Source organism: Rana temporaria, chromosome 5 (assembly GCF_905171775.1).
Source record: "Rana temporaria chromosome 5, aRanTem1.1, whole genome shotgun sequence".
NCBI classification, from domain to species: Eukaryota; Metazoa; Chordata; class Amphibia; order Anura; family Ranidae; genus Rana; species Rana temporaria.
The window spans coordinates 204,453,311-204,476,639 of record NC_053493.1 but is presented as its reverse complement, the minus strand read 5'-3'; the positions used below and the strand labels follow the sequence as shown (position 1 = coordinate 204,476,639).

The 23,329-nt window shown below is 40.3% G+C and overlaps 1 protein-coding gene across 9 annotated transcripts in view; it reads right to left on the bottom strand.

Moving 5' to 3' along the window:
• Nucleotides 1–23,329, bottom strand: part of LOC120940557 (poly(rC)-binding protein 3-like) — a 264,353-nt gene that overhangs the window by 209,754 nt on the left and 31,270 nt on the right. For 2 of the 9 annotated variants that reach the window (XM_040353490.1, XM_040353489.1), the window contains exon 1: nucleotides 12,901–13,402. The exons of 1 other annotated variant lie outside the window; for it this stretch is intronic. The gene's annotated coding sequence lies outside the window, so the exon portion shown is untranslated. Of the gene's footprint in view, nucleotides 1–12,900; nucleotides 13,403–14,046; nucleotides 14,182–23,329 lie in introns of those variants that run through there. 6 more of the 9 variants (XM_040353492.1, XM_040353491.1, XM_040353494.1 and 3 more) reach the window with 6 other exon arrangements.

Below are 23,329 nucleotides of genomic sequence, written 5' to 3'. Positions count from 1 at the left end.
GAACCCTAAGGTCTTATTTACACTGAAATCCCCATGTTCATTGTGCAGTTCAACATGTGCCTTTACATTCATTTGTAATGGGCATGTTGTTGCTGCATATTTGCAGTGTATTTGCAGCATGTTCCTGATTTGTGTTACATGTGTACACGTGTTTGCATTCATGTGTGTTTATGTGTGTTCTGGTATGGTTATGTGAAAAAAAAATGCAGAGTGCTGTACTCTTTTTTTTTTTATTAACCTGAAAGCACCACAGTCAGGGGCGGACTGACCATTGTGGCACTCGGGCACTACCCGAGGGCCCCATGCCACTAGGGGGCCCCATCAGGTTTGCAAGGCTAAGTAAAACCAGGGACAGTATGTAAAAATCTGTGTTTTTTTTTACATCTGTCCCTGATATGTCTCAAAACGACATGCTTTTGATTTAAAATTCATCAGATTTTAGCTGTCCCGCCTCTGCACTGCCTCCTGGCGTGGTGGCTATCTGTAAGCCCGGGGGCCCCATAATATTCTATTGCCCGAGGGTCCCATAATCTTCTATTGCCTGGGGGCCCCATGAGTTGTCAGTCCGCCCCTGACCACAGTGGTGTACACTATGCTCATTCATTCAAACATTCATTTTTCTTGCATATGCATTAATACTGTGTTCAAAAATGCCTTTGACTGCATCTGGTGTAAACGAGCACTAAAACAGCAGTTGCCTCTACAGTAGATGCATGCAATAGTTGTTCTGTTTGATGCCCTTGAACACGTAAATTCCTTGACAACATTGCCCAAAATTATCCTACAGATCCTTGCATTGGTATGTGCTCATGTGACTCAGTGTACTTAGCACAGCAGGTTGTGTCGCTTGTGTTTACATTGTGTCTGGTGTGTCAAGAACGTGCATAGCAAGCTCAGTAGGTTGCACTTTACAAAATGCCACATGCTAGAATGTACAAGTAAATAGAATATACATGATGAATGAAGCAGAATTTCTAATATATATATATATATATATATATATATATATATATATATATATATTTCTATATATATATATATATATATATATATATATATATATAGAGAGATATAGATATATAGATATAGATATATAGATATACATCTATATTGTATAGCCTTGACCCAAACAGTCAACCCAACTGTTCGACTTAACCCTAACATTTAAGTAGGATATATAACAAATGTATCCAGCTGTATTTTTACAAAGAACTAAATCTGTTTTGACATCAGCCTCCAGTAATCCTCTGTAAAACAGCACTCTAGCTGGGAGAGGGCGAGGCATCACTATGAGCCAATAAAGGTTTTACTGCTTACAGGAAGGGGGAACAAAGACATGGTCTCAGTTGTATGCTTATTCATTTTTGTTCAGACTAATGGCCTATACACATGATCAGAAAAATGTATGAAAAATACCGCTTGCACAGCTTTCGAGAGCCGATCATGATAATTCATGCAAAAGTTTGCAATGGGAAAAGCATGAAAATTTTTCCCGCACAATAATAGAGCATACAATTTTTGTTTGATCTGTACAGTTGTCATTCGAAAATACAATATCAATACATTACAACATTACATCACTACAGAATTTTTATTCTGTCGCACGAGACTTGTCGTAACTTTAGTAAACTCTTAATTTTCGATATGAGATTAGCATGCAAAAAAAAAAACGATCATTTGTATGATAATCTCATCCTCTGTACCAAGCCTTAGCGTTAGATCGGTCCTGCAAAACTATAGTGCAGTGCAGCTATGCTGTCTGGCCGAGGTACCTGGATGAAAAAAGTGAACAGAGTTACAAAAAATTTCATGTAAACCAGTTAACAAACTATATTTCTTGTTTATTAGGCTGTTTTCCTGGGGCCCAGCCTTAAAGGAGTTGTAAAGGCAGAAGGTTTTTTATCTTAATGCATTCTATGCAGCCTCCCAGCACCCCGTAATTATTTACCTGAGCCCCATCTCTCTCCAGCGATGTTCACGAGTGTCTTAGCTGCCCAGGACTCTCCTTCTGATTAGCTGAGACACAGCAGCGACGCCATTGGCTCCCATGGCTATCAATCAAAGTCAGTTCGCAAATCAGGGGAGAGAGGGGTCAGGGCTCTGTGTCCGAATGGACACACAGAGCTGTGACTCGGCTCCGGTGCCCCCATAGCAAGATGCTTGCTGTGGGGACACTCGACAGGGGGGAGGGGCCAGGAGCAGTAAAGAGGGACCCGAGAAGAGGAGAATCCAGGCTGCTATGTGCAAAACCAACTGCAAAGTACAGGTAAGCATAACATGTTTGTTATTTTTTTTTTAACGAGACTTTAGTATCACTTTAATACTTAAACCTCCCCCTAACACTAAGCCTAGCTAGAAGTGAGTGTACAAAGGTAGACTATCCCATATTGTGCAGGGTAAATTCGACTAATGCATTATTGGGGTAATGCCTGATGCAGAAAAGTGTATCAAGCTGTTTTGCCATGTATGTGCCCTAGGTCATAAACCCTCTAACCTAACCCTAAACTTGAACATTTAAGACTTAACCTGATTGAAATGCTTAACACAGTCGTCCTTCTCTAACCTTTACTTTTAATTAACCCTTTAACTCCTAAACTCTAAAGCCTCGTACAAACTGCTTCTTGCCGAGAAAACCGTTCGTGTGTACGAGGCTTTCAGGTTTCTCGTCTGGAAATCTGGCCAGAATCTCAAAGAGAAAAAAAGAGAACCTGCTCTCTTTTTTCTCATCGAGATTCTTGTCGGCCTGTTTCCCGACGAGAAACCCGAGAGTGTGTATACTTGCCTGTCTCCGTGGAAACCTGCTCATGCTCAAAATGACTCTGATGCATGTGCGGTAGCTTCCACGGCATAGGTAGGGTGAAGCCAGATGGCGGCGACGGCATCGAATGTGACGAGCGCATGCTCGTTGTACGTGATGACGTCACCGCGTTCTTGCCTTTCAAGAGAACCGCGGTTCTTTTGAAAGGTCAGGGTGTACACTAGGGCGGCAAGAGATTCTTGCCAAGAATCTCGTCAGGGAAAACAGCAGGTAAGATATGCAAGTATCTCATAGTGCTGAAATTAGTATGTGTTTTATGTTAATGTGACCAGCACACTAGTAAAAGATAATATCTGTATTACTATAAAACGTAAAAGGCTCTCGCTATAATTGTTAATTAAATATGCAATCCTTTCTGACTGTTAAAGTGACCCCGTCAATGCAGGGTCACTTATATTAAATGTCAGGTTTCTGTGGTAGTGGGACCTTGTAGAATGCCAACCCAGGGTTCTCCAGAGTGCGGAGTCAAAGCTCCAGCCTGCTCCAGCCTGCTTCCTCACTAGGGTCACTGATGGTGGGGATGGACTTGCCGCAAGCTGGAACCAGGTCATGACTCCCATGTACGCCCAGCTGAAAATGCGGTGACTATTCGCATATACACAGAGTACAAATCACAGGAGACAGAAGAGGATCTGGGAAACAAGTCGAAGTCAGGGCATGTGGCAGACAAACACAAATGGAAGACAAAGCCAGTGTCAGTACACAGGATATCAGACACTGAAAACACTAGGTAAACAGGAGCTCAGAGAACTAGGAAGTTGCTCAGGCAATGTGGGCTGTCTTATATAGGGAAGCAAACTAGGAGTTGAGCCAGAAAGTGATAGACCCCTTTCAGACATGTGGACCATATGTCCACTTTTTCATCCATCCGTGTACGGATGAAAAAAGGACATACATTAATCCCTATAAGATAGCGGGTGTCAGCGAATGAACATCCGCTGACACCCAATCTTATCAATGTCTGCAATGCTCCGATTCTGCAGATGGAGAAAAATCCTATTTTTCCATTTGTCTGCAGAGCGGATCGGGTGATCAATGTGCAGGGACCGCCCTGTCATCTGCCGGTGTATTGTCACAGTTTGCTGCCTATCCTAGAATACTCCGGAAGTCACGTGGTGGCCTACTGCGCATGCGCGATGAGTTCCAAACGCAAATGTGATGCGTTCCAATGGATTCACGACAGTGCACACCAGTGAAACCTCGGTTGGCATCCAAGCTCTTTCCTTAACATCCCCGTGGATTGGAGGATGTTAAAAAAAGAGCCAGGAGGCCGAGCGAGCGGAGCAAGCCATCTGTGCGAAGCGAGGACGTGAGGCCGACTGGCCACTTTCCTCTAAATCCACGTCGCCCTGAATGCTGGGTTTGCTGGTGTGTACTGTCGAAAATCCATTGGAACGCATCGCACTTGTGTTTGGAACGCATCGCGCATGCGCAGTTGGCACCACGTGACTTCCGCAGCATTCTACGATAGGCAGCAAACTGTGACACTACACCGGCTCAGCGGGGATCAACGGAGCGATCCCTCGCTGAGAAAGCGGATGTTCACGGGCGGATCATCACAGGATCCGCCCGTGTGAAAGGACCCATAGAAGGAAAGGAAATACTCACAGTATAGCAGGTGATGCCCATAGAGACCAAACAACACAAGTGAAAATAATTAAAGGTCTTGCGAAACCACTGCAGCAAGGAGGTACAAATTAAACAGGTAAGGAACTGCAAGCTAAACTGTGACATCTTGTGATTTTTAGCTGAAATTAGCTGATTAGCTGCAAATACTGTAAATATTAACATTTGTGCCTGGACTCTCACTCCTGTTTTGGGATCCTTGGCATCCACTTTAAATTATACCCAGTGATGAATTTTTATTTCAGTTGCCTAAACTTGCTGTAAGCAACTTAATATAAGTGCACATATAATAAATTTACCAATCTGCACCCTATCTTGCACAAAGTGTAAATATAAATGACATACTATAGTAACTCTTCTGGTGCCTGTATATTGGAACCTCTTTGCTGTTCACTGGCCTCTGTATGAATTCCACACTTACGGGTGTGTATAATGCCAGCCTGTTCCCCTGCCACATGCTGTAGTTTCTCCCACCTGGTTATACATTGATACAGGTTGCAGGAGCTGGCGGGAGAAACCACAGTATTCGGTGGGGGAAACTGGTATTCTATCCTGCTTTTAGCAGTTAGAGTATATTATTCGATACAAGATGGGCTTTAACTTCTAATAATAATACATACTATATGTATTATTATTACTATACATAATATTACATACTCAATGTATATACTTTCTGCACTTCCCCCATTTCAAGCACTATTTTTGTCCTGATCATGAATAGCGGGGTTTCGTTACTACTAGTATCAAAATCAATTGGCTATTCATACTCAGTACTAGGGTGTATCAAGGCTAGTAGAAAGAAGAAAATAATTTACATTTTCTCCAAGGAAACCGGTTGTAAAAAATTGGCACACACGGTTACTCAGCAGAGATTCAGCAAGAATAATTGGTTCATCTTTCACAACTGTTTTAGACTGATTGTTGTCAAAATATGTAGGCGATGGAAGATAGAAGTTCTGTCTTTTCTATTATATGAAATTATATTCCTCATGTCAATAGTGCTGGAAATGCACACAAATAAATGTGTTGGTTACCAGTCATATAATGATCACACTTCAAAGTCCATACCATGGCATTGTAGGCAAAGTATTGAGAAAAGTCAATATACATCCATAAACATGTCACTGTGGCAGCCCAAGAAATCAAGCCAGTCAAAAAAGGTTTTGGTCTTTGTGTCCACTAATTTATGTCTGTCAAGCACCGAAAAAAATAACTCTCAGGCCCTGTACACACGGCCGAGGAACTCGACGTTCCAAACACATCGAGTTCCTCGGCCAGTTCAGCCCTGAAGCTGCCGAGGAGCTCGGCGGGCCGAGAGCTCCCATAGAACAACGAGGAAATAGAGAACATGTTCTCTATCTCCTCGCCGAGCTCCTCGTCGGCTTCCTCGGCCGAAAGTGTTCACACGGCCGGGTTTCTCGGCAGAATTCAGCCAGAAACTCGGTCGGAAGCTGAATTCTGCCGAGGAAACTGGTCGTGTGTACGGGGCCTCAGCAGAAATAACCAGAGCAGCAACATCAATCTTTTTTCCATTATCTATGTTTTCATTTTCCACATTTCTACATCTTTTATGTTTTAGAGAGTTGTACACCATTCACATTTATGATATTGTTATATAGTATGTTTGACCATTTTAAGAACAGCTGTGGGCTCTGGGACTGCAATGCTATCATGCAATTATGGTATAATAATCATCAATTTAATGGTCAGTTAACAAATTGATGACTATTTATTTTACACATGAAATATGTTCATCGTTATATATTTGGTATCTCTTTTCTGTAACATCAGAAGCTGTTCCACACACCGCAATAAGGTACAAGTTAATGCCGTGTACACACGATCGGAAATTTCCGATGGAAAAAGTCTGACGGACTTTTTCCATCGGATATTCCTATCATGTGTAGCCCCATCTGAGTTTTTTCATCGGAAATTCCGATGAATTCCATCGGAGTTTAGATATAGAACATATTTTTCTCCGATTGAATTCCGTCAGAATTCCAATGTGATTTGGCCAGGCAAAAGCCTGATCGTGTGTACGTGGCATTATAGTTGCTCTCATGCATGTCACCAGAAACAGCACTTCACTGTAGAATTCTGTATGAACAAATCATTTCACATATATGGGATATGTTTCAATGCCTTTAGATGATTACAGACACTACGAGCTAAACAAACTCTCTTACTAATGTACTAATTTACTAAAACTTTTACCTTTTCAAAAAACCTTTGTTTGCCTCAAAAGATGGATTGACAAAAAACTTTTAGTTACACATAGGTGCATTGATATTTATATTTCTTTCACTTGATTTATGTCTATGCATAGATGTCCTTCCCTTGATACCAGACTTTGCAGGTAGCAATAGGAATTGTCTTGTACTGTACTACTATTACAAATTAGAATAGAAATAATAGTAATAATAATAATAATATCTATAATGTTTTATTTTCTAGGGACTTCCCTCCTTCCAAGAAAAAATTGACCAGTGTATCTAAAGTTACTTAATAACAGAGCAGTCCTTTTGTTTTCAGTGCCTCTGGTACTTACACATCATCATCACTATTTTCAGGCCACTTAATCCTGTAAAGTTGAATTTTAGCAGAATGAGCAGACCAATTCCCAATTCCTAGTGATCACCTATGGACTCCAACTTTCTCTGGGTAATACAAGCTGTCCCAGGCTGGATAGGAGAAATCATTTAGTCAACATTCCCTAAGTCTGCCCTGAGAATGTTTTCCAATCAGCCTTTTTAAGAGGCTTCCATAGAATTCATAAAATATTAGCGCCTAACAAATAAGGAGAAGATGTTTCCATGATAGAATCTAAATGGCAGTACACTATATAAACTGGACCAAGGGTTGCTATGAGATTCCCACATTCCTGTCCCCACACTTTCATTCTTTTGTAGAAGTAATATAGGGGCTGCCACTATTGCCTTCTTTCTAAAAATGCTAGTTGCCTAGCCTTTTTTGTATTGACCCAATGCTCCTGCTCTTTCCTGGCAGTGTCTGCAACCTGCAGACCAATGGATAGGGTCAGCCACAAGGCTGGCTATCAATTCTGCCGAGGAAACTGGTCGTGTGTACGGGGCCTCAGCAGAAATAACCAGAGCAGCAACATCAATCTTTTTTCCATTATCTATGTTTTCATTTTCCACATTTCTACATCTTTTATGTTTTAGAGAGTTGTACACCATTCACATTTATGATATTGTTATATAGTATGTTTGACCATTTTAAGAACAGCTGTGGGCTCTGGGACTGCAATGCTATCATGCAATTATGGTATAATAATCATCAATTTAATGGTCAGTTAACAAATTGATGACTATTTATTTTACACATGAAATATGTTCATCGTTATATATTTGGTATCTCTTTTCTGTAACATCAGAAGCTGTTCCACACACCGCAATAAGGTACAAGTTAATGCCGTGTACACGCGATCGGAAATTTCCGATGGAAAAAGTCTGACGGACTTTTTCCATCGGATATTCCTATCATGTGTAGCCCCATCTGAGTTTTTTCATCGGAAATTCCGATGAATTCCATCGGAGTTTAGATATAGAACATATTTTTCTCCGATTGAATTCCGTCAGAATTCCAATGTGATTTGGCCAGGCAAAAGCCTGATCGTGTGTACGTGGCATTATAGTTGCTCTCATGCATGTCACTAGAAACAGCACTTCACTGTAGAATTCTGTATGAACAAATCATTTCACATATATGGGATATGTTTCAATGCCTTTAGATGATTACAGACACTACGAGCTAAACAAACTCTCTTACTAATGTACTAATTTACTAAAACTTTTACCTTTTCAAAAAACCTTTGTTTGCCTCAAAAGATGGATTGACAAAAAACTTTTAGTTACACATAGGTGCATTGATATTTATATTTCTTTCACTTGATTTATGTCTATGCATAGATGTCCTTCCCTTGATACCAGACTTTGCAGGTAGCAATAGGAATTGTCTTGTACTGTACTACTATTACAAATTAGAATAACAATAATAGTAATAATAATAATATCTATAATGTTTATTTTCTAGGGACTTCCCTCCTTCCAAGAAAAAATTGACCAGTGTATCTAAAGTTACTTAATAACAGAGCAGTCCTTTTGTTTGCAGTGCCTCTGGTACTTACACATCATCATCATCACTATTTTCAGGCCACTTAATCCTGTAAAGTTGAATTTTAGCAGAATGAGCAGACCAACTCCCAATTCCTAGTGATCACCTATGGACTCCAACTTTCTCTGGGTAATACAAGCTGTCCCAGGCTGGATAGGAGAAATCATGTAGTCAACAATCCCTAAGTCTGCCCTGAGAATATTTTCCAATCAGCCTTTCAAGAGGCTTTCTATAGAATCCATAAAATATTAGCGCCTAACAAATAAGGATAACATGTTACCATTATAGAATCTAAATGTCAGTACACTATATAAACGGGACCAAGGGTTGCTATGAGATTCCCACATTCCTGTCCCCACACTTTCATTATTTTGTAGAAGTAATATAGGGGCTGCCACTATTGCCTTCTTTCTAAAAATGCTAGTTGCCTAGCCTTTTTTGTATTGACCCAATGCTCCTGCTCTTTCCTGGCAGTGTCTGCAAACTGCAGACCAATGGATAGGGTCAGCCACAAGGCTGGCTATCAATAACTTACAGTTACAGCCTTGCACAAGGATTAAAGCAACAGTGTGAAAGATTAACAGGCTGGCAAAAATAAATGCAGGCCTTGCAGAACAACAGTGATGTTATTAGGGTAGCCAAGTAATTGTTTTACTATTTGGAAGGCAGTCCATGGCTATCTTATTTTAACTGAGATTTTTTACTACTACAGTTATCCTTTAAAGTATTTCTGACTTTGGGAGAATAAGTAAATCACTGGAGGCATTTACTTACTCTCCTGGGGGCAGGAAGATATATAGACACTACTGACGCCTGGACCACTATCTGTGACATCGTAATTGAGAAACTACCTGCCAGCACTGGTATGGTGTCCTGAGAAGGACGCCCACCCTCCTCTGAAGAACAGATCCAATGCTGAAGGACTTAAAGTCTGTTATCAGCATGGCAGGGGACCTTCATGCATGTGGTCAGATAACTATGGGTATATCAGCCCAAATGTCTGGTCCTTATCTGACCTAGTATCCTATGGAGGGTAAACCTGACCAAAAGAGTGACATTATTCATTTATATAAACACTGAACTTGGGCTGTCCTAATATCCTGTTAAATTACAATTAAATTATAAGGGTGTGGTGCAGTATATTAAAGCTAGGATTGGTGTGTATTGTATTTACGTGAATAACATATCTACACTGAAAAATGTAACATGTATAGAAGAATGCCTGTTTAACTTTGAGATCCACTGTGTCCACTGTGATTTTTCAGAAATGAGGGGTATGCTAGTTTAAAAAAATAAGCAATAAAATATACCCATGTCGCAGCTGTTCAACTTTTAGCGATTCACAAAATATTCATTGTTTAAATGAAAACTGTCTACGTACAAGAGCGCCTTTCATTACAAGTGAAAGAGCAAAAATTCAAACCCATTAGCTGATGTTTCAGTTAACAATGTCATCCTTATTTGCAAAACAAAGCAGCCAAATGTCCATCTCTCAATTAAGGCTATTCACATCTGTGACCAGATCTAGCCTGTGTGACCTAAGAACCTTTGTGTCCCACAAAATGATTCTCACACAGTTTTTGTATTGTCTACAAAATACATTTTTATACGTTTGTAGGGGAAGTATTCATTTACAGGAGTCTCTGAAACTGAAATGACCCAGAAACCACAGTACATATGTAGCATTCCATTTGGCACTATCCTCACTAACTGAATTATATGACTTAATCAGACCTCAGAAGGGGTGAAAACCCAGTGTAGGCCTTAGGAGACATGTAGGGCACTGACCTTTCAGTGATTATATTTAATTCTGTAAAAAACTTATTACACTCTAACATACACCATAAAGATTTATCTAAAACGTTGGGTAACATTTTTTTAATATTACTTATCTAAAACTTTAGGCAAAATATTTTTTTTAGGACTTAATCAGACTTCACAGGGGGTGACAGCACAGTGTAGGCCTTAGGAGACATGTTGTGCACTGACCTTTCAGTGCGCATATTTAATTCTGTAATAAATGTATTATACTCTAACATACATCATAAAGAAATATCTAAAACTTTAGGTAACATATCTTTTTAATATGACTTAATCAGACCTCAGAGGGGGTGAAACCCCAGTGTAGGCCTTAGGAGACATGTAGTGCACTGACCTTTCAGTGCTCATATTTAATTCTGTAATAAATGTATTATATTCTAACATACATCATAAAGAAATATCTAAAACTGTAGGTAACATATTTTTTTAATATTACTTAATCAGATCTCTGAGGGGGTGAAACCCCAGTGTAGGCTTTAGGAGACATGTTGTGCACTGACCTTTCAGTGCTCATATTTAATTCTGTAATAAATGTATTTGACTCTAACATACATCATAAAGAAATATCTAAAACTTTAGGTAACACATTTTTTTAATATGACTTAATCAGTCCTCAGAGGGGGTGAAACCCCAGTGTAGGCCTTAGGAGACATGTAGTGCACTGACCTTTCAGTGCTCATGTTAAATTCTGTAATAAATGTATTTGACTCTAACATACATCATAAAGATTTTTCTAAAACTTTAGGTAACATATTTTTTTAATATGACTTAATCAGACTTCAGAGGGGGTGAAAGCCCAGTGTAGGCCTTAGGAGACATGTAGTGTACTGACCTTCCGGTGATTATATTTACTTCTGTAATAAAAGTATTAGACTCTAAAGCCTCATACACACGATAGGTTAACCAGAGGACAACGGTCTGAAGGACCGTTGTCATAGGTTAACCGATGAAGCTGACTGATGGTCCGTCACGCCTACACACCATAGGTTAAATAACCGATCGTGTCAGAACGCGGTGACGTAAAACACAACAACATGCTGAAAAAAACGAAGTTCAATGCTTCCAAGCATGCGTCGACTTGATTCTGAGCATGCGTGGATTTTTAACCGATGGACGTGCCTACAAACGATCGGTTTTGACCTATCGGTTAGGAATCCATAGGTTCATTTTAAAGCAAGTTGGCTTTTTTTTAACCTATGGTTAAATAACCTATGGGGCCTACACACAATCGGTTTTTGACAGATGAAAACGGTACTTCAGACCGTTGTCCTCTGGTTAACCTATCATGTGTACGAGGCCTAACATACATCATAAAGATTTAGCGAATACTTTAGGTAACACATTTTTTTTTTTAATTTTAATAGAATCCTTGATGTAATATAATTTACATGGATTTGAAAGATAAGGGCAAACAATGATTTGCAGAAGATCTATTCATAAAATATAATTTTTTATGTTATATAAAAGATATATATAAAAAATAAAATGAAAACAATGTACCAATACTGTTAAGTGTAGATGTTAAATAAAAGGTTGTTTTCCATTACAGTTGACTATATTATATAAAAGATATTTGTACAGTTTTGTAGTACAGTAATTCGAAATTTTAACTGCTGTAACATTCTAACTTTGTTCAGATTTGAAATAAGGACCACAATGATGGACTATATTAAAATTGCAATTTTAGCAAATAAAATAGATTGTAACTGCATATATAAAATAATAATACAAAAACAAGCAAATCCATAGCACAAAGCTATGCTGTGATGTGAGTGCCACATGCTTTCAACCCATTCATAAAAATGTGACTGTAGTACGTATAAGCAGCCAACAGTGCTGGATCCAAGGGCATGAACCAGTTCAGCATCAAAGAGGCCTGCGTGCAGATCAAATCGTATAGTACGGAGGAAGTTAGAGCTGCGTTTAATTACGCTAGGGTACCATTTTTAACAGGAATTTGTTAAAAACTTAGTGGCCATAGCGGCAGGTTCATTCCTTATTTCGCTGCAGTCAGCTGACTTGAACAGACAACAGAGCAGGTGCTCCAGATGTAGAATTTGCCAGAGAAGTGACGCTTTCTCCTAGGTACATGCTTATAAAAGTCTGATTAGCACACATCACAGCAGGGTGTCTGTGCTTCATTCTCACATATCAGCAAATAAATAAGGAATGCCAGCACCATAACGTGTTAAGTCATGTAAGTAACTTTGAAAAGCATTGCCTTGGCTCGGTTAACCTTATCATTACCACGCAGTTGCAATAAAGTGGTACTCCACATGCACAGTGAAGAGTCTCGTGAGCAAATCCTATTATTCTGATAAAAAAAGGCATAACGAAGACACCATAACGAAGACTGTAAAATAAAGCATGAAGACAACACTTGGTTGTGTACAGGAATAAAAGACACACACAACAAAGCACAGGCATCCCCGTATGAGGCTGAATGCCCAAGCTGAAATCTTCACAGACAGATAACAGAGATCTATATTCAGTTCACCAACCTTCACCTCTGCTAAAAGCTCAGCCAGAGTTCCTGAACAATGCTCTTTCTTCTGCTCGGTCACAGTGAGTGCGGTCCCTCTATGTGTCTCCTGATTCCAACTGAGGACAGATGGCCAGAAGCCCTGAGCCTCACTGGGATGAGGCAAAGCTTTGCTTTTTTTTTCTCCTCTTGCTTAGCCCCTGGCAGATAAGCCTGAGTCAGGCACAGTGAGCTCACAACACCCCCTCCACCAATCATTTCAATTAGTGCCACATGAGAGGAGCTTCTGCCCAAAATCTTCTTAGGAAAGGGCCAGAGGGCAGGGCAATCTCCTCTTCTCAACAATGACCAGAAGCAGCTATAAATATAATGAACAAAGGCTCTGTCAGGGCTGGGAATGTGATGTCCTAATCCGATAGAACACTATACCCAGCACACAGTCAGCAAGCAGCTCTGTAGCAGCATGAGCCCTGAGAGCACTGCATGTTTCATATTCTAATCTCATAGAAAGACATATAGTGGAATCCACCCAGAGGAGTCACAAGAGTCTGCACATTTAAGATGCTGTTCTGTGGACTATTAGTGATTGGATAACATCACTGTGTCTTTATTTGGCACAAAGCTAAGTACACTCCTCTCTGCACCCTGGAATCATCACTTGCAGTAACCTTTCACAGGCAGCACCGGGGTCTACACTGCCTGGACAGGATACTTTAGCATTCTTTCTGCTACTCTCCAATCAGCGGCTTAGCTTGCATTTTTACATTTATACAACATGCATGTTGCATGATTTTTGTTCTTCAATTATGGCTATGCTTATTTGTTTTTAGAATATGTTTGAGAAATAAAATAAAACATATTTGTGTTTAAAAATATTATTATTATTATGCAGATTTTATATCTTCAATATTTAGCATTTTTTGCAATATAAAAATACAATTTTGAGTAACTAACAAGAAAAGGAATGCTTATTTAAAGAAGCTGTGCCAGCTTTGGCGGATTTCTCGTGACTCCTTCTAAAAAGTATATTTATATGACTTTAATGTACATTTATCTGAAAAAGGCAAACCTTTGCTAACAGGAACAGCACAGTGGTGTCATTTAGATCTATAGGACTACTGCAGATTAAGACAAGGCAGAAGGGAGAATAATGAAAGACTCTTACCATGCAAACACTGACCATGTGCTCTTTCTGGGTTTTAAAGGCATCCGATTGTCAGTTTTGCTTTTGTGATGACAGCTGCTTGCTTGGTGCTGCGTATTGTTTGTTTATGGGGGGTGGAGAACGAGGAGTGGTTTCATTACAAATGCAATCTGCAGTATAGAGAGGCCATGTTTACAAGAGAGTATGTATGCTGCTGGGGGGAAGTCAGGAATCAGGATACAATAAATGAGTCAACAGAAGGGGAGGCAGCATGTTCACCCATCTACTACATACAATTACACTGCAGTAAATGCTAAAAAGCCAGAGGCTATCTATAGATTACACAGGTTGTACTTTGAAGTGGAATTATTGAATATATGCTGTTAAAAATGTCGTAAATAGATTCAAATCATGTATTTCAATCAAATATCACTAGTTAGTAAAAATAAATTAAAGCCATTCAAGTTTGAATATTTGACACGCATGGTCATCACATGCCCTGAGTTAGTGATCTTTAGCAGTCTTGCAGCAGTACTGCAAATGCTTTGGTTGATATGGAAGTCTAGCTGCAACATGCTGTGGTTTTATTAAGACACTTACAAGACTAAAGCCTTGTACACACAGGTCGAATGTTGGGCAGCATTGGCAGGTTCATGAGAAACAGGCCAAGATTCGGTCGGTGTGTACTGCAGTTGGTCTGACAGAAGCCAGCTGTTTGGCTGGCTTCTGTGGAAGAGGCAAGACCGAAAAAGATTGGAAAACCTATTCAGACAAGATACATTTCGGTCAATTTGGTCATTAACTGTGCAACCATACATAACAATTAGATCAGTTCTGTTCCGGGCTAGATGTCTTCTTGCCCAAGGCACACATAACTATATAAAGTCTTTTGTACAGGATACATGCCTTTTATCACCACCCTTGCTACATAATTGTTAGGATTGTGATAATTTAAACTAAAATGTACTATTGGAAACAGCATGTTGTCTATTTTATGTGGAGAATTATAATTGTGCCTGTAGTTCACCAGCAAAGAAAAACAAGATGGCTACATATTTTTGCTTCATTCTGGTTAGGCTCTGCACTTGTCTTCAGTTGGGGTTGATATTTGTCCAGAGGGTACAATGTAAAACATAATTGTTAATTTCCTTGACTGCTCTGTTTCTGCTGTCTTGCTGTTTTAGGTATAGGCTGTTGTGTGCCTAAAATGTACCTGCTTCTACTATTCCTTGCCCAATGTTTATAAGGGCCCCCGTATGTTAATGTAATTGGGGGATGTATCAATCCAATAACCACCAAACAATATGCTCACTAATAAAACAGTCTCGATCAGCCCATACAGCCAACTTTAATAAATACACTCTAATTAGTTGAGTAACATTGACAGCTCTAAGATCAAAAACTAAATGATCACATGAGTACTTATTGCTCAGTTCTTGATCTGGTTGAAGCGGAGAACAGTGAATGTCATCCACCACTGTCTGCACTGCTCCTTCAGTGCTCACTCGAGTTCTGGGCTGAAGAGAGGATGGGTGCAGCTGGCTTTGGCTCCCAGTTTGAGGTTGGGTAAGCCACGCCATTGAGCAGAGACTGTCAATATTGTCAGGATCGTTTGCCAGATGACAGAGTGTTATAGCCCACTATATGGTGACTCTGGGTCACAGGAGAGCAAAAGTTAGTGCAATCCTGTGACCCACAAGAGAATTATCGCCAAAAAAATATTTTAATGAACCCATGAACCATTCTAATGGCTGTAAGGTTCTTTCATTTTTTATATAGGAGTTCATTAGGTCTTTCAGTGGGTACAAAATGTTGCAACCAATAACAGCTAGACCTTTACTACAAGGCTGTAATAAGGGTATGTTCATCAAGAGAACTGGAACCCTTTTAAATCCAAACTCTGAAATACTCAATACTCTACCAGCAGAATAATTTACTTTGAAAGCAGAAGTCCATGCCAGTTTAGTTTTCTCATTTGGGCTCTAGAAATACTTACTGATTCCAAGCAGAAAATTTCCATGCTGCCACAGGAAACTGTAGACTTAATATTTACCAAGCCACTACATGAACAAGAGCATGTGGAAATCTGCTTCAATGTAAACAGTGCTGTGTGACAATTTGCCTGTGGTAGCAGAATTATATATGATCATGTTTTATTAGCCTCAATAGATAATGTGTGTGCTGTACAAGGAGGTCTGCACCTCTGTCAGGTTTTTATTGTAAAACCACAGAACAAATAGAACATGGGGACTTTAGTGGTATCCAGAAATCAGTATAAAAAAATAACTATACAAATGCATTAATGTATTTGTATGTAATTATGTTTTTATACCGATATTCGGATACAAACAAGGTCACAGGGGTTAATTTACTAAAACTAGAGATTGAAAAATCTGTTGCAGTTCTGCATAGAAATCAGCTTCCATTTTTTTTCAAAGCTTAACTGAACAAGCTGACGATAGAAGCTGATTGGCTACCATGGACAGCTGCACCAGATTTTGCACTCTCCAGTAAATCAATCCCTCAGTGTTCTATAATTTCAGTGGTTTAGTATAATTAGGGATGAAGGTATCGTTCGAAATTATTGAGGAAGTATTACCATCATTGGTCTGCATAAGGTTTTTATGTTGTTTGGGTGCCCATTGAGGAGACCAGTCCCACTTTCTGTCTTGGTAACAGGATGTCATAGGGGAAGGAATTAATGGGATGTTTCATCAATGGAGACAGCAATAAAAACATCTCCCTTAATTAAAACTGAGAAAAGATATACGATCATTATTGCTTTATGGGCTTTCCTCTCCTGATGAAAGCCCTTTTTCTGGTTTCTTGCTCTACTGTCAGAGGGGCAGAAAATAAGGGGGGGGGGGGGGACGACTACAGTTAGTAATAAAAACTCACAAAGGTTTTAACTCTTCTCCATTCCATCTAAAAATGGCCCTGCATTTGGTCTTTAAGCAGAACTCCAGGTAAATAGCTACAGTGCCTTGCAAAAGTATTCACTCCCTTGGCATTTTTCGTGTTTTGTTGCCTCACATCTTGGAATTAACATGAATTGTTTGAGGATTTGCATAATTTAATTCACAGAACATGCCCACAACTTTGACGATTTTTTTTTATTGTGAAGCAAACAACAAATAGGACAAAATTACAAACAAGTCAATGTGCATAACTATTCACCCCCCTAAAGTCAATACTTTTTAGAGTCACCTTTTGCGGCTATCACAGCTCCAAGTCACTTTGGATAAGTCTCCATGAGCTTGCCACATCTTACCACTGGGATTTTTGCCCATTCCTCCTGGCAAAACTGCTCCAGCTCCTTTAAGTTGGAAGATTTGCACTTGTGAACAGCAATCTTTAAGTCTGACCACAGATTATCTATTGGATTGAGGTCTGGGCTTTGACTAGGCCATTCCAACACATTTACATGTTTCCCCTTAAACCACACAAATGTTACTTTAGCAGTGTGTTTGGGGTCATTGTCCTGCTGGAAGGTGAACCTCCGTCCTAGCCTCAAATCACACACAGAGTGGTACAGGTTTTGCTCAAGAATATCCCTGTATTTACCACCATCCATTTTTCCCTCAACTCTGACCGGCTTCCCAGTTCCGACTACTGAAAAACATCCATGCATGATGCTGCCACCACCATGTTTCACTGGATGTTGTTCTTTGGGTGATGTGATGTGTTGGGTTTGCGCCAGACTTAGCGTTTTCTTTAATGGTCAAAAGTAACATTTTTGTCTCATCAGACCAGAGCACCTTCCGCCATACATTTTGGGAGTCTCCCACATGTCTTTTCGCAAACTCAAAACGTGCCATTTTGTTTTTTGCTGGCCACTCTGCCATAAAGCCCAACTCTATGGAGCGTATGGCTTATTGTCGTCCTATGTACAGATACTCCAGTCTCTGCTGTGGAACTCTGCAACTCCTCGAAGGTTACCTTAGGTCTCTGTGCTGCCTCTCTAATTAATGCCCTCCTTTCCCGGTCTGTGATTTTTGGTATGCAGCCATCTCTTGGCAGGTTTGCTGTTGTGCCATGTTCTTTCCATTTGGTTATGATAGATTTGATGGTGCTCATATGGATCATCAAAGATTTGGATATTTTATAACCTAACCCTGACTTGTACTTCTCAACAACATTGTCCCTTGCTTGTTTGGAGAGTTCCTTGGTCTTCATGGCAGTGTTTGGTTAGTGGTGCCTCTTGCTTAGGTGTTGCAGCCTATGGGGCCTTTCAAAAGGGTTTGTATATGTATAATGACAGATCATGTAACACTTAGATTGCACACAGGTGGAAGTCATTTCACTAATTATGTGACTTCTGAAGGTAATTGGTTGCATCAAAGCTTTTTATGGGCTTCATAACAAAGGGGGTGAATACATATGCACATGCCAATTAACAGTTTTTAATTTATGAAAAAATGTTTTATATATATATTTTTCTAATTTTACTTCACCAACTTAGACTATTGTGTTCTGATCCATCACATATAATTCAGATTAAAAAACATTGAACTAAAGGCTGTAATGTAACAAATAGGTAAAAAGCCAAGGGGGTGAATACTTTTGAAAGACACTGTAAATATACTTGGTATACCTGTCAAGGTATTTCAATTTCCACTCATCCAGTCCTGAGATGTACACAGCTCTACTACACAACACAGTCATTGCTTCTTGCAGTGATGCACACTCTACTGGCTTGTTGTGCTGCTTCTCCACCCACCTCTCTGAGCTCTGCTATACAGACTGTATGGTTGACTACAAGAGGCTGATATCAAGTCAAATTCAGGAACTTATACAGCGTGCATTTAAAGCTGATCTCCAGCTTTTCATACACTGTACATAGTTAGTTTGGGTGACCCAAAGGAACTATGTCCCTCACTAACATGTGAGGCCACTGTATGTAACTGTCTTCTGGGTTCGAGCTGAGACTTCCTCTCTCAATACCCGGAACACAGTAGAGTCTATCACAGTGGTGCTCAGCCAGTTTGAGAAAGCAATGCATTCTAGCTATGAATACAAAGCTTCCTCTGATTGGCTGAGTCAGAGGTTATGACATCATCAGCCCCCCTCTCTAAGCTTTATATTCATTGCTAGAAAACATTGCTTTCTCTGAACGGCTGATCGCTGCTGTGATTTACTAAAACTGGAACGCTCAGAATCTGGTGCAGCTATGCATGGTAGCCAATTAGCTTTTAACTTCAGCTTGTTCAATTAAACTTTGGTTTCTATTCTAATGCAGAACTGCACCAGATTTTGCACTCTCGAGTCGTATATAACCCACAAAGTCTTGGCTCCAACCTGGAACACAGTGCGGTGTGCTGTATGTAGCCTCAGCTACATACAGCTTATACCACACATCTAGCAGCCTCACATAATAATGGACATAGTTTTCATGGGCCAGCTTGGCCCAAACAAACTATGTAAATTGTATGAAAAGCGGGAGCTTAGCTTTAAAAATGAATCTAACTATGTATTAAAGTCGACTTTGGAATCAACAAAAATCTATGTTCATCATGTCTATGGGTGGGGGGGATAAAGGGTAATACTTATTTCTAATTCCAACAGGGACCCTTCAGCAGTGCGACAGCCTCCTCTCAAAAGCTGTTTGTGGTTGCACGTTCATCTCTCCATGTACAATGCACATGCAATGGGACTACCCTCATATTGGAGCTTCAGGGTGTAGAGGGCAACACTGAAGCTGGCTGGAGCAGGAGATAGGGTAGGTAATAATGCCTGTAATGCCCCTAGTAATAGGTAATTGTTAACCCCCTGCATTATTGGAAGGGGGAGGATCACTGCAAGGATAGATTTTGTTTCTAATTCTTAAAGCCTGGCCTTAGTGATTACAGAGCTTCATTCATTTGTGTCTTTTATATCCGCCAGGATTTCGGTCTAAGCATGCCCTCTTGCCTTACAGAGCTATGCATAGAATCAGATTAGATGGGGCCAGAGCAAAAACACAGTTCATGACATCACATTAAAAGTGTTGCTTCATTTTCTGACTCCTGTGTTACTGTAAATAACTTATAATGAAAGAAATACATAATCTGTCATACAAACGACCTGGAAATGTGAGTCTGGGATAGGTCATTATGGCTGGTTTCCTGAGCTTTGGAGATGGTATTGGAGAAGAAAGGAGCTGTTATATCATAGAATTAGTAACGTGAGTCATTGAAGCATAATTAACAGCTACTGGAAAATGTAATTAAAACCCATAACTTACACCCATTTTGTATCTGTTATATACTGTATATTTAACGGAAGAGTCTCAATTTGTTTCCATGACCTCATTTATGATTGTGGGATGTCATCTCTGATTTAATAACAATCCTGGGGATTAATGAAACCACTCTACTCTGAAGGTTAATGTAAACAGTATCACAGCGTTAATTCTGAAAAAAAAAAAAAAATACGAAGCACCAAGCCAATGCAAATATGAAGCTACAGGCATGCATCCTTTTAAATTAAGTGAGTTACATGTTAGCAAATTACAAAGCAGGATTTCTTCAAATCAGGTGCAAAAACATCTACATATTGCTCCCTCTGCAATTAAAAGTAATCTAACACCCCGTCTGGAAAAAGATATTTATAACTAGTATCCACTTAACAGGAATTTAAACATACTTGTGATAAAGCCTCATCACTCCTAAAAATAAACCATTGTGTTACACCAGGCAAAAGCTCTTCATTAGCAGATGACGAGGGAAGCACATTCTATTAAATAGACTGTATCTCACAAAAGTGAGTACACCCCTCACATTTTTGTAAATATTTTATTATATGTGTTCATGTGACAACACTGAAGAAATAACACTTTGCTACCATGTAAAGAAGTGAGTGTGCAGCTTGTACTGTATAACAGTGTACATTTGCTGTCCCCTCAAAATAACTCAACAACATAGCCATTAATGTCTAAACCACTGGCAAAAAAAAGGGAGTATACCCCTAATTGTCCCAATTGGGCCCACTTAGCCATTTTCCCTCCCTCTCATGTGACTCATTCGTGTTACAAGATCTCAGGTGTGAATGGGGAGCAGGTGTGTTAAATTTGGTGCTATCGCTCTCCCTCTCTCATACTGGTCGCTGGAAGTTCAACATGGCACCTCAGGGCAAAAAATAATTGTTGCTCTACATAAATATGGCCAAGGCTATAAGAAGATTGTTAAGACCCTGAAACTAAGCTGCAGCACGGTGGTCAAGACCATACAGCAGTTTTCCAGGACAGGTTCCACTCAGAACACACCTTGCTATGGTCGGCCAAAGAAGTTGAGTGCACGTTCTCAGCATCATATCCAGAGGTTGTCTTTAGGAAATAGATGCATGAGTGCTGCCAGCATTGCTGCAGAGGGTGAAAGGGTGGGGGGGTCAGCCTCTCAATGCACAGACCATACGCTGGACACCGCATCTAATTAGTCTGCATGTCTGGCCTCCCAGAAGGTATCCACTTCTAAAGATGATGCAGTATTTCAACATGATACTGACCCCAATCTCACCTCCAAGATGACCACTGCCTTGCTAAAGAAGCTGAGGGTGATGGACTGGTCAAGCATGTCTCCAGACCTAAACCCTATTGAGCATCTGTGGGGAATCCTTAAACGGAAGGTGGAGGAGCGCAAGGTCTCTAACATCCACCAGCATGTCGTCATGGAGGAGTGGAAGAGGACTCCAGGGGCAATCTGTGAAGCTCTGGTGAACTCCATGCCCAAGAGGGAAATAGGCAGTGCTGGAAAATAATGGTGGCCACACAAAATATTGTCTCTTTGGGCCCAATTTGGACATTTTCACTTAGGGGTGTACTCACTTTTGTTGCCAGCGTTTTAGACATTAATGGCTGTGTGTTGTGTTATCTTGAGAGGACAGCAAATTTACACTGTTATACAATATGTACACTCACTACTTTACATTGTAGCAAAGTGTCACATGAAAAGATATAATACAATATTTACAAAAAGGTGAGGGATGTACTTTTGTGAGATAATGTATATGCTTTAAATGTAATCTAATTGACAAAGGTGTATACTGTTGGCAAACGAAAACTAAGTACCATTTATTGAATACAATTAAATATTTTTTCTAAACATTCTAAAAAGAAATGAGGGTAAATATGAGAACCCACGTCATGACCTGATTATTTCCTTTTAGTGCATGAGTTCAGCACTCCGAACCTGGCATATTCAAAATAGGTTTCCAAAAAAAAAATTGCATGACATTTTCATAGAGTCAGCATTTTAGAGTACGGTAAGTGTATTGGTTGGGGTTCAGGATTATTTTCTCATGTGTGATAAAATAATTACCCAAGGGATAACTATATTATGTGATTGTGCTTAAAACTGTGATTGCTTAAATATATCACAGCTTCCAATTGTCCCTTATTTAAAGACACAGTTCCTCTTTTGGAATCAAATCCTTCTGTCCCTTTCTGCTCCCTTAGAGGCTTAAAACATTTACCGTATTTATCGGCGTATACCGCGCACTATTTTGCCCTGAAAATCAGGGCAAAATCGTGGGTGCGCGATATACGCCGATACCCGCTTTCCCGCCATGAGTTTGAATACTGCGCCCGCATATAGCGAGCGCAGTACACTCGTGAATCTTCGGCCAGTCTCGGCGCCTCTCGTACTGACGTCCTGACGTCCTGAGCGTACAGGACGTCAGTGCGAGAGGCGCCCGAGCCTGCCCGAAAATTCACGAGTGTACTGCGCTCGCTATATGCGGGCACAGTATTCAAAGTCGTGGCGGGAAACGAGCGGGAGGACGCCGCCGAAGGACGCCGGACCCGCCGAAGATGGACGCCGGACCCGCCGAAGATGGACACCGGACCCGCCGAAGATGGACGCCCGACCCGCCGAAGACGGACGCCGGACCCGCCGAAGAGGACACCCGAAGCCGCAGAAGGACGCCGGACCCGACGAGGCCGCAGATGGACGCCGCGCAAGACATCAAAACTGTAAGTACAAAAAAACAAAAAATCTTTTTTTCCCACAGGATTGGGGGCCACTTTGGGGGTGCGCGGTATACGCCAGAGCGCGTTATACCACGATAAATACGGTATATATTTTGCTGCTCTCAGCCTCCTCCAAATCTCAAATTCCTTTTCTTTGCTTCTGTAATCTGACCTTCTATTAGAGATGGCTATGTTAATTTTCCATGGTATGTGGAATCACGGATGTCCTCTTGTTCGAGGATGAAAGAATGTCCATGTGCGATTCCGTTCGTAACAAATGGATTTTCTTACAAATTTTTTTAGTATTCGTACATTCGGATCAATTCGAACATTCGAATAGCTGAAAGTACCTTAATATAC